The sequence below is a fragment of the Dendrobates tinctorius genome, unplaced genomic scaffold (genome assembly GCF_039654945.1).
Source record: "Dendrobates tinctorius isolate UK_male_01 unplaced genomic scaffold, ASM3965494v1 ptg000377l, whole genome shotgun sequence".
Taxonomy (NCBI): Eukaryota; Metazoa; Chordata; class Amphibia; order Anura; family Dendrobatidae; genus Dendrobates; species Dendrobates tinctorius.
The window spans coordinates 228,185-247,208 of NW_027362043.1; positions in this window are offsets into that span (position 1 = coordinate 228,185).

Here is a 19,024-nt window from a genome sequence, read left to right on the forward strand (position 1 = left end):
GAGTTGTGAGAGAGAAGGAGGTCAGAGGAGTCAGAGAGAGAAGCTCCAGAGAGAGAGGAAGAAGGGATCCTAGGAGCACTGGAAGTGAGGAATCCAACCGTGGCACCTGAATCGGGTGGAGGGACCAGGTTGCATTAGGGGACCGGCCCCAGACTAATGAAGAAACTTAGGACTCAGCTAGCCAACGGAGGCTGCAGCATCTGCATGTGCTACAGCCAAACCCGCACACATTCACTGAAAAGGCAGCCAAATGGAATCAAGGGACCTAGAGGACATCGCCCAACAGGATCCAAGGCTGCTGGCTAGGGACACTTTGTGTGAGGCGCAGGGCAGGAGAGGCGGGAGCCAGCGCAGAGAGACGTGTAATGACCGGAGGTCTGAATAAGATCCAGGGGGTCACAAACCGAGACTGAGGCAGAAATCTCAAGAGAGTCTTTACTATAACAGCAGATAAAGTAGAACTCAGTATATGGAAGAAACAAATTGAATACCCTTATACAGTACACTCAGCTGGAGCTGAAATCATGATGCCAATCCAAGGTTCCCTGAAGAGTGTATTACACAGAGGTTTGAAATAAATTCATCAGAAAGGTCAATTCGGGTACTCAGAGAACAGGTGTAAATCGAATGTAGTGATATCAAGGGACCCCTGGAATTGCACAATGAGTATAACCTATACAAATCTACAATAACAAAACATATAAATATAATACAAAGGTCCGTAAGCGCTTCAACTAGGGATTCCTGGGTATCTATGAATATGGTACCTTTAACCTGAGGTGAGTCTCCTCTCAGGCATATAGATTGCATAGGCTGCAGCCAGTCCCAAATCTTTGGCACCAATCAGTTGCAGCAGCACAAGGCTCCACGTCTTGTCAGCCGATGCTGAGCCCAAATGCCGAGGACTTATAGTTCTGTAGTCTCAAGATGCCGTCTCTCCTCCTGTAGGCCTCACGAAACCTCCTAGAAGCAATACGCCTGTTTCTGTATAAAATGTCTGTCCAATATTGCTTCTCATTTTATCACAACAGGGACTCCACAGTCAAACAGCTCTCAGGAATGCTCAGTCTTTGTTCCACAACAAGGCCTCAGGCTCCCAAGATGAAGGGTTGCAGTACGCAGTCTCTTACAGCTTTCAATCTCTTTGCTTCTCACAAGCTGCTCCACACACACAGTGCTCTCAGGGTGGTCTCTCTTCCTCTTCTGGAAGCTTCCCTTACAGCTCTAGACAGCCGACACTAGGCCCCACCTCCCAGCAAACACAGATTCCCGGACACTCACAGCACCTGCTCTTAGCTGCAGCAGTCAAACACCACAGGGTCCTCATGCTCTCCTGGTGTAATCACAGTTCACCCTCTTACAGACGGCCAGAGAAGGAACATAAAAAGGGGGTCCTGGTAAAGTGTACCCCAAATTGCCCGAGAGCTGGCTGGAACACCGACCCAGAGGACACAGCACCTCGGCTGGGGATTGTAACCTACAAGACCATGAGTAAAAGTGTAAAGACTACAACTGAGCAGTGTCCTCAGCTTTATTTGATAGCCTTCCTTATTCAAAATTCCTTTTACCTTGTATAAATCTCCCACTTTACCAGCACCAAAGCAACCCCAGACCATCACATTACCTCCACCATGCTTGACAGATGGCATCAGGCACTCTTCCAGCATCTTTTCAGTTGTTCTGTGTCTCACAAATGTTCTTCTGTGTGATCCAACTATCTCAAATTTGGATTCGCTTGTCCATAACACTTTTTTCCAATCTTCCTTTGTCCAATGTCAGTGTTCTTTTGCCCATAATAATCTTTTCCTTTTAACCAGTCTCAGATATGGCTTTTTCTTTGCCACTCTGCCCTGAAGGCGAGCATCCCGAAGTTGCCTCTTCACTGTAGACGTTGACACTCGCGTTTTGCGTGTACTATTTAATGAAGCTGCCAGTTGAGGATCTGTGAGGCGTCGATTTCTCAAACTACAGACTCTAATGTACTTATCTTGTTGCTCAGTTGTGCAGCGGGGCCTCCCAATTCTCTTTCTACTCTGGTTAGAGCCTATTTGCGCTCTCCTCTGAAGAGAGTAGTACATACTGTTGTAGGAAAGCTTCAGTTTCTTGGCAAATTCTTCAATGGAATAGCCTTCATTTCTAAGAACAAGAATAGACTGTCGAGTTTCACTTGAAAGATCTTTTTTTCTGGCCATTTTGAGAGTTTAATGGAACCAACAAATGTAATGCTCCAGATTCTAAACTAGCTCAAAGGAAGGTCAGGTTTATAGCTTCTCTAATCAGCCAAACTGTTTTCAGCTGTGCTAACATACTTGCACAAGGGTTTTCAAGGGTATTCTAACCATCCATTAGCCTTCTTACACAGTTAGCAAACACCAAGTGCCATAAGAACACTGAAATGATGGTTGTTGGAAATGGGCCTCTATACACCTATGAAGATATTGCATTACAAACCAGACATATTAAGCTAGAATAGTCATTTACCACATTAACAATGTATAGAGTGTATTTCTGAATCTTTTAATGTTAGCTTCATTGGAAAAAACTGCTTTTCCTTTAGAAATAAGGAAATTTCTAAGTGACCCTAAACTTTTGAACGGTAGTGTAGATTTAGTAATTTCTAATCTTTTATTAATCTATTACGGGCTAGGTTCTCTCTATTATTATATTTTGTTGATTTTTTGATTGCTTGTTGTTTTAGGCTTGTTAGCATCTTGCTGTTCCATTGCCACATGAAGGCTAAAAAAGTGTTATTCTGGTTCCAGTCTGTCTAATATATAAATATACAGAAAAAAAATATAGCATAGCGAATTACACTATTCAATACAAGATGTGAAAAAGCTCATACATTTAACGTTTTACATTTAGCATTGAGGTCGTTGTGTGGGTTCCATTAAAAGATAAAGGGGACCTGTCACCGGCTCAGAAGTGGCCAGTTTTTGCCCTAATTTAATTCACACTGTCCCTCTTAAGGGGGTTTTACACATAGGGATATCGCTAAAGCGGCACCGATTTTGTGACGCAGCAGCGATATTGCTAGTGATATCGCTATGTGTGATACTTACCTCCGACTGGCTCCCCCGTTGTCTATCGCTGATCGCGCGAGGACGTCAGGATCGCCGCGTCTGAAAGGTAAGTAAAGACTGCTGCTGCGTCGCTACATCGCTGTGAGATCTGCCTGTGTGGCAGCTCACTAGCAACCATTTAGCGATGCACCAGCGATCCTGACCGGGTCGTATCGTTGTCGGGATTGCTGGTGCATCGCTAAATGTAAAGGGGCCTTTAGTCCTCCATTTTGCTTTATGGTTTTTTCATTTTCATTATTCAACAAACAACATCAAACATAGCTCCAGTTGTATAACTGTCCAACTATAATCAGAGTTTTCCAGTGCCAAGGTCAAAAAGGAGCTGGGCTGCTTTTATTGACTTACTGCAAGAAACACAAGAGGGATGGTCTGGTTACTGCATACATGAGTACAGGCTCGGACTGGCCCACCGGAGAACCGGAGGATTCTCTGGTGGGCCCAGGCACTGACACCTGCTGGCATACTGGCCAGCAAGTGCCTAGGGCCCCCACTGCTCGAGGGGCCCCCAAGTCAGTGGGTATGGGGCCCCTGAGTCAAGTTCCTGTCCCCGCTGCTAAAGCAAAATTAATATTCACGCTTCTCCACGCCCCTAAGGGCATGGAGAGGCGAGAATACCATTCCTTTTTAATAGTGGGCAGCCCATCCCAAGCACGGCACCACACACACAGCACCGTATCACTCACACACACACAGCACCACATACACACGCAGACACACAGCATAACTCACCTCTCCGCAGCACATCCCGGCTTCCTGCTTTCTGGGCGTTTCCTGTCTGTGACAGCCCAGCTGGATGACATCATCATCCAGCGTGCTGTATCAGAGGGAAAGCTGCCGGAGAGAAAGAGGCTTCCGGGATGTACTGCTGCTGTGGGGAGGTGAGTTATACTGTGTGCCAGCATGTGTGTGAGAGTGATGCGGTGGTGTGTGATGAGTTGCTATGTGAGTGAGTGATGCGGACCGGTGCTGTGTGTGTGTGTGAGGGGTGGGGGAAGCAATGATGGAGGTGATGGGAAATGATGGCAGTGGGGGAGGCAATGATGGAGGTGATGGGCAATGATGGCAGTGGGGGAGACGATGGAGGTGATGGGCAATGATATTGGTGGGGGAAGCAAGGATGAAGGTGATGGGCAATGATATTGGTGGGGGAAGCAATGATGGCAGTGGGGGAGACAATGATGGAGGTGATGGGCAATGATATTGGTGGGGGAGGCAATAGTGGAGGTGATGGGCAATGGTGGTGGTGGGGGAGGCAATAATGGAGGTGATGGGCAATGATGGCGTGGAGAGGCAATGATGGAGGTTACGGACAATGATGGAGGTAATGGGCAATGATGGCAGTGGGGGAGACAATGATGGAGGTGATGGGCAATGATATTGGTGGGGGAAGCAATAATGGAGGTGATGGGCAATGATGGCGGTGGGGAGGCAATGAGGGAGGTTATGGACAATGATGGAGGTAATGGGCAATTATGGCGATGGGGAAGACAATGATGGAGGAGATGGGCAATGATATTGGTGGGGGGAGGCAATGATGGTAGTGGGGAGACAATGATGGAGGTGATGGGCAATGACATTGGTGGGGGGAGGCAATAATGGAGGTGATGGGCAATGATGGTGGTGGGGGAGGCAATAATGGAGGTGATTGACAATGATGGCGGTGGGGGAGGCAATGATGGAGGTGATGGGCAATGATGGAGGTTATGGGTAATGATGAAGGTGATGGACAATGATGGAGGTAATGGGCAATGATGGCGGTGGGGGAGGCAATGATGGAGGTGATGGGCAATGATGGAGGTGGGGGGGCAATGATTGAGGTGGGGGAGGCAATAATGGAGGTGATGGGCAATGATGGTGGTGGGGAGAGGCAATAATGAAGGTGATGGGCAATGATGGCAGTGGGGGAGGCAATCATGGAGGTGATGGGCAATGATGGTGGTGGGGGAGGCAATGATGGAGGTGATGAAATGGACAATGATGGTGGGGAGGAGGCAATGATTGAGGTGATGGAATGGGCAGTGATGGGGTGGTGGGGGAGAAGGCAATGATGGAGGTGGTGATGAGGACAATGATGGGGTGAAGAGGGGCTGCATTATACTTTATGAGGGGGCTACATTATATTCTGACGGGGATTGCATTATTCTCAGGGGACTACATTATATTCTGGGGGCTACATCAAACTATATGAGGGGGGTACAGTATACTCTATGGGGGGGCTGCATTATATTCTGTGGTGGGGCTGCATTATTCTCTCAGGGGACTACATTTTATTCAGGGGGGCTACATCATACTATATGAGGGGGCAGCTTTATGCCCTATTTGGGGGCTACAGTATACTCTATGGGGAGGCTGCATTATATTCTGTGTTGGTGCTGCATTATACCTTATGAGGGGGTTGCATTATATTATGTGGGGTGCTGCATTATACCCTATGAGGTGGGCTGCATTATATTTTATGAGGGAGGCTACATTATAATCTATGAGAGAGGCTACATTATATTCTATGAGGCTTCCCCACTCCTGCTACATAATTAAGACTAGAGTTGAGCAACTTTTGGTTTTTTAGGGTCGAGTTTCGTTTTGTGAAACCCGACTTTTCCAAAAGTCGGGTCGAGCAAGATCGTCCGATTATAGGGAAAAGTCGGGGTTGTCCCGAAACACGAAACCCAATGTAAGTCAATGGGGAATAAAAGTCGGCAGTGAGAGGAGGACAGGAAACACACCTACAGTGCCCATTTGAATGCCAAAAACATCAATTCTTCTTACTTAAGCTTGTCAACCTTAATTAACTTCATAATACAAGTTACGCACTGAAAAATGGGGGTTATTTGGCTACAGACTGTGGGGGGGAGGGCTGGCTCCAGGTTTTCATGTGCCCTGGGCGAAAGAGCGCCCCTTTAACACATACCACAACTCATCATGCTCCGATACGGCAGAGAAATAGCGGTATAGTACAATGAAAAATACTTCACTTTTTACATCTCATGACGAGGCCCATCTATTTCTCCATACAGAATTATTGGTCCCATATAATGTTTGAAACAGTATATGATGAGCTCCACATAATGCTACAGTATATGTTGGTACCCATGGATGAAGCTCCACTGTCTTATGGGCCCAATTAATGCTCCAAACATAATGGGCCCCATTTCTAATGCTCTAGTGTATAATGGGCCCTGTAAATGCTGCTCCAGTGTCTGATGTCCACCTTTGGAATGTTCCAGTGTATGGTGGGCCCCATCTATCATTCTCCAGAGTATAGTGCTCCCCAAAAATTGCTGTCCCAACATTGAAAACAATCAAATAAGTCTCCTCGCTAGGGAATCCCTGTACTTGTCTGGACTCTTCGTCGTCCCCATCTTCCATCTCACTGCACAGTATTTCAACTTTGCAAGTGCTGTGATCCTGTACAAGCAGGGGGGGGCCCACTCGTTGGCGACGGCTCTGGCACAGGGCCCCTAATAGTACGGTGGTGTGTCTGATGGCGGGTGGGCCGAACCTGCACTTTCATCTGCAGCTTCCTCTTTGTCACCGTGTAAGATGGAACTGTATATGGGAAGGGTAACCTGAGTTTCATCAGGGTCAGATTCAGGCCGTGTAGCGTGCGAGGGGAATGTAGTGGTCTGGGTCAATGTACCAGCAGATTCATCGAGCAGTGGCTGGGCATCAGTGCACTTGTGTCGCCCCCAGGAGTACGGTCGCCACAGTGGCATTACCTTCTTCCTAGGGAGTGTGATGTCATCCTTTGGAGCAACGAACGATCTCTCTAGCAGGTTAACTGATTGGGTGGCGTTATTCCCACGAGTCATGACCCTCCAAACAGCGTTCATGAAGGCAAAGTGTTTGTTTTACGTGGGCAGTATGGTTGCAAAGCTGAACCTTAAAGGAATGTCCAGAAGGGCACCACCAGGAGTGGAGCCTACGGTTAAATTCGACTCCACCTGGGAAACCTCAACCATGCCAGCTACAGAACAGATGCACACATTGCAAGCTTAATTCCGTTAACGAACGAGACTACGTCATGCCCCGCGGTCCGAGTCCGGCTAACTAGAGGGACACGTGAGGCTCTGGCACATGAGATTGGCCAATAACTGGTGTGTCATGCCCTTACATGTCCGTGGCTGCATGTGCGCTACATTGAAAAGGCCAGCGTTTGTCGCTTACAGGTGCAGATAACCCGCTGAACAACGTTAGTGATGGGGATCACTGATTACAATTATTACCCGCGAACAATGATTTCCCAGTAAGTGCAGGTCAACCGCAGTTCCGGAATAAGGCCTAACCGTCATTCCTGAAAAAATGAAAAACTTACGTGTGCAAACCACGCCAGCCGTTCTCACGCCCAGTATGGATTACACGTGATTGCACAAAGGTGAGAAAGGGTACCGTATCCCCAGATAACATGTATGGATAGCGTACACATTCAAAATATATGTCTATACATCAGGAGGCAGGCTCAGACGGTGTTAGGCCCAGTATGAATTGCACGTGATTGCACAAAGGTGAGAAAGGGTACCGTATCCCCAGATAACATGTATGGATAGCGTACACATTCAAAATATATGTCTATACATCAGGAGGCAGGCTCAGACGGTGTTAGGCCCAGTATGGATTGCACGTGATTGCACAAAGGTTAGAAAGGGTACCGTATCCCCAGATAACATGTATGGATAGCGTACACATTCAAAATATATGTCTATACATCAGGAGGCAGGCTCAGACGGTGTTAGGCCCAGTATGGATTGCACGTGTTTGCACAAAGGTTAGAAAGGGAACCGTATTCCCAGATAACATGTATGGATAGCGTACACATTCAAAATATATGTCTATATACATCAGGAGGCAGGCTCAGACGGTGTTAGGCCCAGTATGGATTGCACGTGATTGCACAAAGGTTAGAAAGGGTACCGTATCCCCAGATAACATGTATGGATAGCGTACACATTCAAAATATATGTCTATACATCAGGAGGCAGGCTCAGACGGTGTTAGGCCCAGTATGGATTGCACGTGATTGCACAAAGGTTAGAAAGGGAACCGTATCCCCAGATAACATGTATGGATAGCGTACACATTCAAAATATATGTCTATACATCAGGAGGCAGGCTCAAACGGTGTCAGGCAGAGTATGGATTTGACGGCCCAGACTACACAGCGGAGGAGCAGGGAGAGGTAAAGATTGCAAATGCTGGGGCCCTGCCCAAGCAAGGGGGGCCCACTCGTGGGCGTCGGTACTGGCACTGGGCCCCTCATAGTACGGCGGTGTGTTTGACGGCGGGTGTGCACCACCACCGTCAGAGACACTTGATTGCACTATGAGGGACACTGTGCCAGTGCCCGCGCCCAAGAGTCGGCCTACCCACCTGTCCAGGGCAAGGGCACTCGCACGGTGTCGTGTGCTAGGTGGTGACCCCGGCCATGGGGGGGGGAGGCAGCACAGTTAGGGAGTTTTAGAAAGTGGCATATGTTGATGTTGGACATTCAGCTGATGCAAAAGGTGAAATAGGTCAAGTCCCAGGAAGAGGTGGACCAAAGCAAGCCATTTTTCTGTCACCCTATGTGTCCTCAGGGGAAGGTGGGACAAAATCCTTGGAAACCCATGCGTGGTTCATTTTAATGAAGGTTAGATCATCCACATTTTGGGTTGACAGACGGGTCCTTTTTTCTGTCAGGATTGATCCAGCTGCACTGAAGACTCTTTCCGATAGCACACTTGCAGCTGGGCAAGCGAGCTCCTGTAAGGCATATTGGGCCAATTCAGGCCAGGTGTCCAGTTTAGCGGCCCAATAGTCAAAGGGGAATGACCTGTGTGGGAGAACATCGATATGGGAGGAAAAGTAGTTTGTAACCATAGTTGACAACTGCTGTCTCCTGTCACTTTCCATCGATGCAGTATTACCAGTTGTGTGAGCGGTACTTGAAAAATCAGTCCACAACATTGTCATGAAACCCCTGTCTCCAACGCCACTTCTGCTGTTTGCACCACGAACACCTCTGCCAAGCTGACCCCGGCCCGTACGGCTCGTGTGAGAACCATCACCGCTGCTGTGTGCTGGGAATGCCTCAAGCAACCGATTTACCAGAGTTGCTTGTTTATTAGCCAATATTAGGTCAAGGTTCTCCTGTGGCATGATGTTTTGTAATTTGCCTTTATAGCGTGGATCCAGGATGCTGGCCAACCAGTAGTCGTCATCGTTCATCATTTTGGCAATGCGGGGGTCCCTTTTTAGGATCTGCAAGGCATAATCTGACATGTGGGCCAATGTTCCCGGTGTCAATGATGCACTGCGAGTGCTGGTTGGAGGAGCACTTTCTGGCAAATCCACATCCCTCCAGTCACGCACAAACCCTGTACCAGACCTTGCCACGCCAACATTTTCACTTGCCCCACGAGATGCATCCTCCTCCCCTAAGTAATCATCCCCATCATCCTCCTCCTCCTCTTCCTCCACCTCGTCCAGGTGAGGTCCCTGAGCAGACAATGGCTGAATGTCATCAAGAATTCCCTCCTCCTCTTCCTCCTCATCAACATTGGCTGCAGAAGCCTGCTCCTTAAGGTGCGTCAAAGTTTGCATGAGCAGACGCATAAGTGGGATGCTCATGCTTAGGATGGCGTCGTCTGCGCTTACCAGCCGTGTGCATTCCTCAAAACACTGAAGGACTTTACAGAGGTCTTTCAGCTTCGACCACTGCACACCTGTCATCTCCATGTCTGCTCTCAAAGTGCCTGGCCGTGTATCCTCCCACAAATGCATTATGGCCTGCCTCTGCTCGCACAGCCGCTCCACCATGTGCAGGGTGGAGTTCCACCTTGTTGCAATGTCGATAATGAGGCGGTGGTTGGGAAGGTGGAGCAATCGCTGCAGCTTCTGCATACGAACGGAGTGTACAGGCGACCGGCGGATGTGCGCGCACAGTCTTCGCACCTTCTGGAGCAGGGCTGTTAACTCCGGATAATTTTTGAGGAAGCACTGCACCACCAGGTTCAAGGTGTGAGCCAAGCAAGGTATGTGGCTGAGTTTTGAAAGGGCTATGGCTGCCACAAAATTACGGCCGTTATCACTAACTACCTTGCCTGCCTCAAGATGTACACTGCCCAGCCATGACTCAGTTTGTCGCTTCAAGTACTCGGCCAGCACCTCGGCGGTGTGTCTGTCGCCCAAACACATCATCTGCAACACAGCCTGCTGACGCTTTCCACTAGCTGTTCGATAGGGGGACACCTCGTGTGCAACAGTGGCAGCTGCAGATGGAGTGCTCGTACGACTGCGCTCTGTGGACGAGCTTTCGCTTCTGGAGGAGGAGGAGGAGGAGGGTCGAACGCCTACAGCCAACTGTTTCCTATACCGTGGGCTAGGCAGCACTGTCCCACCACCGCTGTCCCCTGTGGACCCTGCATCCACCACATTAACCCAGTGCGCAGTGATGGACACGTAACGGCCCTGGCCATGCCGACTGGACCATGCATCAGTTGTGAGGTGCACCTTTCCGCTCACTGACTGCTTGAGTGCATGGACAATGCGGTCTTTCACATGATGGTGGAGGGCTGGGATGGCTTTGCGAGAGAAGAAGTGGCGACTGGGTAGGTCATAGCGTGGTACTGCATAGGCCATGAGTTCGCGGAAAGCTGTGCTTTCCACCAACCGAAAGGGCATCATCTCAAACGAGATTAGTTTGGCAATGTGGGCGTTCAAACCCAGTGTACGCGGATGAGAGACTGAGTACTTTTTTGACCTACTCATAGTGTCTGGGAGGGTGAGCTGGACTTGAGAGCTGCATATGGTGGAAGTAGCGGTGGACAGGGCAGACTGAGAGAGGGTTGATGATGGTGATGGAGTTGTTGTTCTTTCTGATGGCCTAGAATCAGTCTTTCGTTGATATAACAGTGGGATTCCCTGACTGCTGTGGCCTTGCAATGACACCTCAACATTTGCTGCTGTGCTAACCGGTGGGCTTACAGTGGGGGAAACAATGTAGCGTTGCTGACTATCTTCTTTGTGATCAGTTGCACATGTGGCACTTGAGGTTTGGTGTTGTGTCCACGCTTGCAAGTGCATGCTGGTTAAATGTCTAAGCATGCAACTGGTATTCAAATTTTTCAGATTTTTCCCTCGGCTAAAGGTCTTTGCGCACTTCTTACAGATAACCTTGGCCTGATCATGAGGATTTTGTTCAAAAAAGTGCCACACTGCACTCTTCCTACTTTGGCAGACATTTTGCGGCCTAGCACACTGTGATCTTTTGACCCTCTGGACAAGCTGTCCAGCAACTCTTTTGATGTTTGGAACCTGTCTTTGGAGTGCTCCGGGCCTGCCAGATAACAGCTGTTGCGATGTCGATGTCTGCTGTGGATGCTCCTCATCTGAGCTATTGGAAGCAGCACCCTCTTCCCCCAATGGATGCCAATCTGGGTCAACAACTGGGTCATCCATCACCTCCTCTTCTATGTCATGTGCACCTTCCTCTGTGTCACCGTGTATGGTGGTATAGTGTGCGGGAAGGGGCACCTGAGTCTCATCAGGGTCAGAATCTGGCTCTGTACACTGCGAGGACAATGTAGTGCTCTGAGTGAATGTACCAGCAGAATCATCCATCAGCGGCTGTGCATCAGTGCACTCCATGTCAGATTCATCTTGGCCTGGGTAATTCACCATTTCACTTGATAATCCAGGCATGGTATGTGAAAACAGCTCCATGGAGTAATCAGTAGTATGGCCTGCGTCATCCTTCAATCTTGGTTGGGGTGAAGGACACAAGGAAAGGTGTGGTTCATGAACATGAGCCTCCAATGACGACTCAGTGCTTTTACTTTTTACAACTGAAGAAGAGGAGGCGATAGAGCTGGAGGCTGAGTCAGCAATGTAAGACAAAACTTTTTCCTGATGCTCTGGCTTTAAAAGCGGTTTGCCAACTCCTAGAAAACTAAGCGTTCGAGGCCTTATGTAGCCAGACGATGACGCAGGCTCAACACCTCCTGCATTCGGTCCTATTTTGCTCTTGCCACTACCATCAGATCCACCACCAACACCATCATTACCAGCTGCCAACCCCCGCCCAATTCCACGGCCTCTTCCACCAGCCTTCCTCATTTTTGGTAGAAATGTAGACAAAATCCAACAAACTATATACAGTGGGGAAAAAAAGTATTTAGTCAGTCAGCAATAGTGCAAGTTCCACCACTTAAAAAGATGAGAGGCGTCTGTAATTTACATCATAGGTAGACCTCAACTATGGGAGACAAACTGAGAAAAAAAAATCCAGAAAATCACATTGTCTGTTTTTTTTTTCATTTTATTTGCATATTGTGGTGGAAAATAAGTATTTGGTCAGAAACAAAATTTCATCTCAATACTTTGTGATATATCCTTTGTTGGCAATGACAGAGGTCAAACGTTTTCTGTAAGTCTTCACAAGGTTGCCACACACTGTTGTTGGTATGTTGGCCCATTCCTCCATGCAGATCTCCTCTAGAGCAGTGATGTTTTTGGCTTTTCGCTTGGCAACACGGACTTTCAACTCCCTCCAAAGGTTTTCTATAGGGTTGAGATCTGGAGACTGGCTAGGCCACTCCAGGACCTTGAAATGCTTCTTACGAAGCCACTCCTTCGTTGCCCTGGCGGTGTGCTTTGGATCATTGTCATGTTGAAAGACCCAGCCACGTTTCATCTTCAATGCCCTTGCTGATGGAAGGAGGTTTGCACTCAAAATCTCACGATACATGGCCCCATTCATTCTTTCATGTACCCGGATCAGTCGTCCTGGCCCCTTTGCAGAGAAACAGCCCCAAAGCATGATGTTTCCACCACCATGCTTTACAGTAGGTATGGTGTTTGATGGATGCAACTTAGTATTCTTTTTCCTCCAAACACGACAAGTTGTGTTTCTACCAAACAGTTCCAGTTTGGTTTCATCAGACCATAGGACATTCTCCCAAAACTCCTCTGGATCATCCAAATGCTCTCTAGCAAACTTCAGACGGGCCCGGACATGTACAGGCTTAAGCAGTGGGACACGTCTGGCACTGCAGGATCTGAGTCCATGGTGGCGTAGTGTGTTACTTATGGTAGGCCTTGTTACATTGGTCCCAGCTCTCTGCAGTTCATTCACTAGGTCCCCCCGCGTGGTTCTGGGATTTTTGCTCACCGTTCTTGTGATCATTCTGACCCCACGGGGTGGGATTTTGCGTGGAGCACCAGATCGTGGGAGATTATCAGTGGTCTTGTATGTCTTCCATTTTCTAATTATTGCTCCCACAGTTGATTTCTTCACTCCAAGCTGGTTGGCTATTGCAGATTCAGTCTTCCCAGCCTGGTGCAGGGCTACAATTTTGTTTCTGGTGTCCTTTGACAGCTCTTTGGTCTTCACCATAGTGGAGTTTGGAGTCAGACTGTTTGAGGGTGTGCACTGGTGTCTTTTTATACTGATAACAAGTTTAAACAGGTGCCATTACTACAGGTAATGAGTGGAGGAAAGAGGAGACTCTTAAAGAAGAAGTTACAGGTCTGTGAGAGCCAGAAATCTTGATTGCTTGTTTCTGACCAAATACTTATTTTCCACCATAATATGCAAATAAAATGAAAAAAAAACAGACAATGTGATTTTCTGGATTTTTTTTTCTCAGTTTGTCTCCCATAGTTGAGGTCTACCTATGATGTAAATTACAGACGCCTCTCATCTTTTTAAGTGGTGGAACTTGCACTATTGCTGACTGACTAAATACTTTTTTTCCCCACTGTAGTAATGTAAAACAAGGTACAAGGTGTCTATAGGACAGGGGAGATTTTGAATTTCTGCAGACACTTGTGGACACTGGACACTTTTGGATTGTGTGAGGCCCACTGAATATCTGAGCGCTCTGTCACAGGCTTGATGGCACAGCTGTGACCAAAATGACTAGAGGATAAGGGAGATTTTGAATTTCTGCACACACTTGTGGACACTGGACACTTTTGGATTGTGTGAGGCCCACTGAATATCTGAGCGCTCTGTCACAGGCTCAATGGCACAGCTGTGACCAAAGTGACTAGAGGATAAGGGAGATTTTGAATTTCTGCACACACTTGTGGACACTGGACACTTATGGATTGTGTGAGGCCCACTGAATATCTGAGCGCTCTGTCACAGGCTCGATGGCACAGCTGTGACCAAAGTGACTAGAGGATAAGGGAGATTTTGAATTTCTGCACACACTTGTGGACACTGGACACTTTTGGATTGTGTGAGGCCCACTGAATATCTGAGCGCTCTGTCACAGGCTCGATGGCACAGCTGTGACCAAAGTGACTAGAGGATAAGGGAGATTTTGAATTTCTGCACACACTTGTGGACACTGGACACTTATGGATTGTGTGAGGCCCACTGAATATCACAGCGCTATGTCACAGGCAGAAATTGGCTAGTGTATCACAAACTACAAGGTGTATGTAGAATTGGGCAGAATAGGAATCTCCCTAGAGTGCAGGTCTGTAAGAACGGAACATGTCCTCGTTTTATTCTCACAGAGTGACACACTGATAGCTTCACTGTGGCTGTGATAACAGCCGTTACACGGTACTGTGTGAGGAGCGTACACCGCTGTATGGTGTGAAAAAATGCACGCTCAGTACCTCAGCAGGACAAAAAAAAAAAATTGGGATTGCTTTTAAAAAAGCAGTTTGCGGAGCAGTGGGTAAACAGCAATGCAGGAATGTCAGGAAGCCTTAGAAGGCAGCCCAACAACCAACACCACTGATACACAACTATATAGCCTCCCCTTGCACTGCACACACAGTGACTGGTGTGTTGTACAGGCAAAATCGCTAGCAGCAGAAGCAGTTTTTTTTTCTTCTCAGCATGACAAAAAAAAAAAATTGGGATTGCTTTTAAGAAAGCAGTTTGCGGAGCAGTGGGTAAACAGCAATGCAGGAATGTCAGGAAGCCTTAGAAGGCAGCCCAACAACCAACACCACTGATACACCACTATATAGCCTCCCCTTGCACTGCACACACAGTGACTGGTGTGTTGTACAGGCAAAATCGCTAGCAGCAGAAGCAGTTTTTTTTTCTTCTTAGCAGGACAAAAAAAAAAAATTGGGATTGCTTTTAAAAAAGCAGTTTGCGGAGCAGTGGGTAAACAGCAATGCAGGAATGTCAGGAAGCCTTAGAAGGCAGCCCAACAACCAACACCACTGATACACCACTATATAGCCTCCCCTTGCACTGCACACACAGTGACTGATGTGTTGTACAGGCAAAATCGCTAGCAGCAGAAGCAGTTTTTTTTTCTTCTCAGCAGGACAAAAAAAAATATTGGGATTGCTTTTAAAAAAGCAGTTTGCGGAGCAGTGGGTAAACAGCAATGCAGGAATGTCAGGAAGCCTTAGAAAGCAGCCCAACAACCAACACCACTGATACACCACTATATAGCCTCCCCTTGCGCTGCACACACAGTGACTGATGTGTTGTACAGGCAAAATCGCTAGCAGCAGAAGCAGTTTTTTTTTCTTCTCAGCAGGACAAAAAAAAAAATTGGGATTGCTTTTAAAAAAGCAGTTTGCGGAGCAGTGGGTAAACAGCAATGCAGGAATGTCAGGAAGCCTTAGAAGGCAGCCCAACAACCAACACCACTGATACACCACTATATAGCCTCCCCTTGCACTGCACACACAGTGACTGATGTGTTGTACAGGCAAAATCGCTAGCAGCAGAAGCAGTTTTTTTTTCTTCTCAGCAGGACTAAAAAAAAAATTGGGATTGCTTTTAAAAAAGCAGTTTGCGGAGCAGTGGGTAAACAGCAATGCAGGAATGTCAGGAAGCCTTAGAAGGCAGCCCAACAACCAACACGACTGATACACCTAGAGTTGAGCGAAACGGGTCGAAAAAATTCAAAAGTCGCCGACTTTTGGCAAAGTCGGGTTTCATGAAACGAAACCCGACCCTAGGATGAGGTCGGCCACGAGGTCGGCGACTTACGCGCCAAAGTCGCGTTTCAAAAGTTTGTTTTGCGCTCTTTTTCAGCCAATCAGGATCCACGGACACTGTGGGCAACGTGATGACATAGGCACGGGTCACCACCATCTTTCAGAAGGGCATGCAAGTGATTGGCTTGCTTTGGTGGGCGTCACAGGGGGTATAAAAGGGCGTGCACGCCGACCGCCATCTTACTTCTGCCGATCTTAGTATAGGGAGAGGTTGCTGCTGATTCTGTAGGGAGAGCGTTAGGCAGGGAAGAAGACAAAAAAACTGCTTCTGCTGCTAGCGATTTGGCCTGCACAACACACAAGTCACTGAGTGTGCAGTGCAAGGGGAGGCTATATTGTGGTGTATCAGTGGTGTTGGTTGTTGGGCTGCCTTTTAAGGCTTCCTGACACGCTGGCATTGCTGTTTACCCACTGCTCCGCAAACTGCTTTTTTAAAAGCAATCCAATCTCCCTTATCCTCTCGTCACTTTGGTCACAGGCAGCTGTGCCATCGAGCGTGTCACATAGCGCTCAGATATCAGTGGGCCTCACACCATCCACAAGTGTCCAGTGTCCAAAAGTGTACGCAGAGATTCAAAATCTCCATTATTCTCTCGTCACTTTGGTCACAGGCAGCTGTGCCATCGAGCGTGTCACATAGCGCTCAGATATCAGTAGGCCTCACACCATCCACAAGTGTCCAGTGTCCAAAAGTGTACGCAGAGATTCAAAATCTCCATTATCCTCTCGTCACTTTGGTCACAGGCAGCTGTGCCATCGAGCGTGTCACATAGCGCTCAGATATCAGTGGGCCTCACACCATCCACAAGTGTCCAGTGTCCAAAAGTGTACGCAGAGATTCAAAATCTCCATTATCCTCTCGTCACTTTGGTCACAGGCAGCTGTGCCATCGAGCGTGTCACATAGCGCTCAGATATCAGTGGGCCTCACACCATCCACAAGTGTCCAGTGTCCAAAAGTGTACGCAGAGATTCAAAATCTCCATTATCCTCTCGTCACTTTGGTCACAGGCAGCTGTGCCATCGAGCGTGTCACATAGCGCTCAGATATCAGTGGGCCTCACACCATCCACAAGTGTCCAGTGTCCAAAAGTGTACGCAGAGATTCAAAATCTCCATTATCCTCTCGTCACTTTGGTCACAGGCAGCTGTGCCATCGAGCGTGTCACATAGCGCTCAGATATCAGTGGGCCTCACACCATCCACAAGTGTCCAGTGTCCAAAAGTGTACGCAGAGATTCAAAATCTCCATTATCCTCTCGTCACTTTGGTCACAGGCAGCTGTGCCATCGAGCGTGTCACATAGCGCTCAGATATCAGTGGGCCTCACACCATCCACAAGTGTCCAGTGTCCAAAAGTGTACGCAGAGATTCAAAATCTCCATTATCCTCTCGTCACTTTGGTCACAGGCAGCTGTGCCATCGAGCATGTCACATAGCGCTCAGATATCAGTGGGCCTCACACCATCCACAAGTGTCCAGTGTCCAAAAGTGTACGCAGAGATTCAAAATCTCCATTATCCTCTCGTCACTTTGGTCACAGGCAGCTGTGCCATCGAGCGTGTCACATAGCGCTCAGATATCAGTGGGCCTCACACCATCCACAAGTGTCCAGTGTCCAAAAGTGTACGCAGAGATTCAAAATCTCCATTATCCTCTCGTCACTTTGGTCACACGCAGCTGTGCCATCGAGCGTGTCACATAGCGCTCAGATATCAGTGGGCCTCACACAATCCACAAGTGTCCAGTGTCCAAAAGTGTACGCAGAGATTCAAAATCTCCATTATCCTCTCGTCACTTTGGTCACAGGCAGCTGTGCCATCGAGCGTGTCACATAGCGCTCAGATATCAGTGGGCCTCACACAATCCACAAGTGTCCAGTGTCCAAAAGTGTACGCAGAGATTCAAAATCTCCATTATCCTCTCGTCACTTTGGTCACAGGCAGCTGTGCCATCGAGCGTGTCACATAGCGCTCAGATATCAGTGGGCCTCACACAATCCACAAGTGTCCACTGTCCACAAGTGTGTGCAGAAATTCTAAAACTCCCCTGTCCTATAGACACCTTGTACCTTGTTTTACATTACTATATAGTTTGTTGGATTTTCTCTACATTTCTACCAAAAATGAGGAAGGCTGGTGGAAGAGGCCGTGGAATTGGGCGGGGGTTGGCAGCTGGTAATGATGGTGTTGGTGGTGGATCTGATGGTAGTGGCAAGAGCAAAATAGGACCGAATGCAGGAGGTGCTGACCCTGCGTCTTCGTCTGGCTACATAAGGCCTCGAACGCTTAGTTTTCTAGGAGTTGGCAAACCGCTTTTAAAGGCAGAGCATCAGGAAAAAGTTTTGTCTTACATTGCTGACTCAGCCTCCAGCTCTATCGCCTCCTCTTCTTCAGTTGTAAAAAGTAAAAGCACTGAGTCGTCATTGGAGGCTCATGTTCATGAACCACACCTTTCCTTGTGTCCTTCACCCCAACCAAGATTGAAGGATGACGCAGGCCATACTACTGATTACTCCATGGAGCTGTTTTCACATACCATGCCTGGATTATCAAGTGAAATGGTGAATTACCCAGGCCAAGATGAATCTGACATGGAGTGCACTGATGCACAGCCGCTGATGGATGATTCTGCTGGTACATTCACTCAGAGCACTACATTGTCCTCGCAGTGTACAGAGCCAGATTCTGACCCTGATGAGACTCAGGTGCCCCTTCCCGCACACTATACCACCATACACGGTGACACAGAGGAAGGTGCACATGACATAGAAGAGGAGGTGATGGATGACCCAGTTGTTGACCCAGATTGGCATCCATTGGGGGAAGAGGGTGCTGCTTCCAATAGCTCAGATGAGGAGCATCCACAGCAGACATCGACATCGCAACAGCTGTTATCTGGCAGGCCCGGAGCACTCCAAAGACAGGTTCCAAACATCAAAAGAGTTGCTGGACAGCTTGTCCAGAGGGTCAAAAGATCACA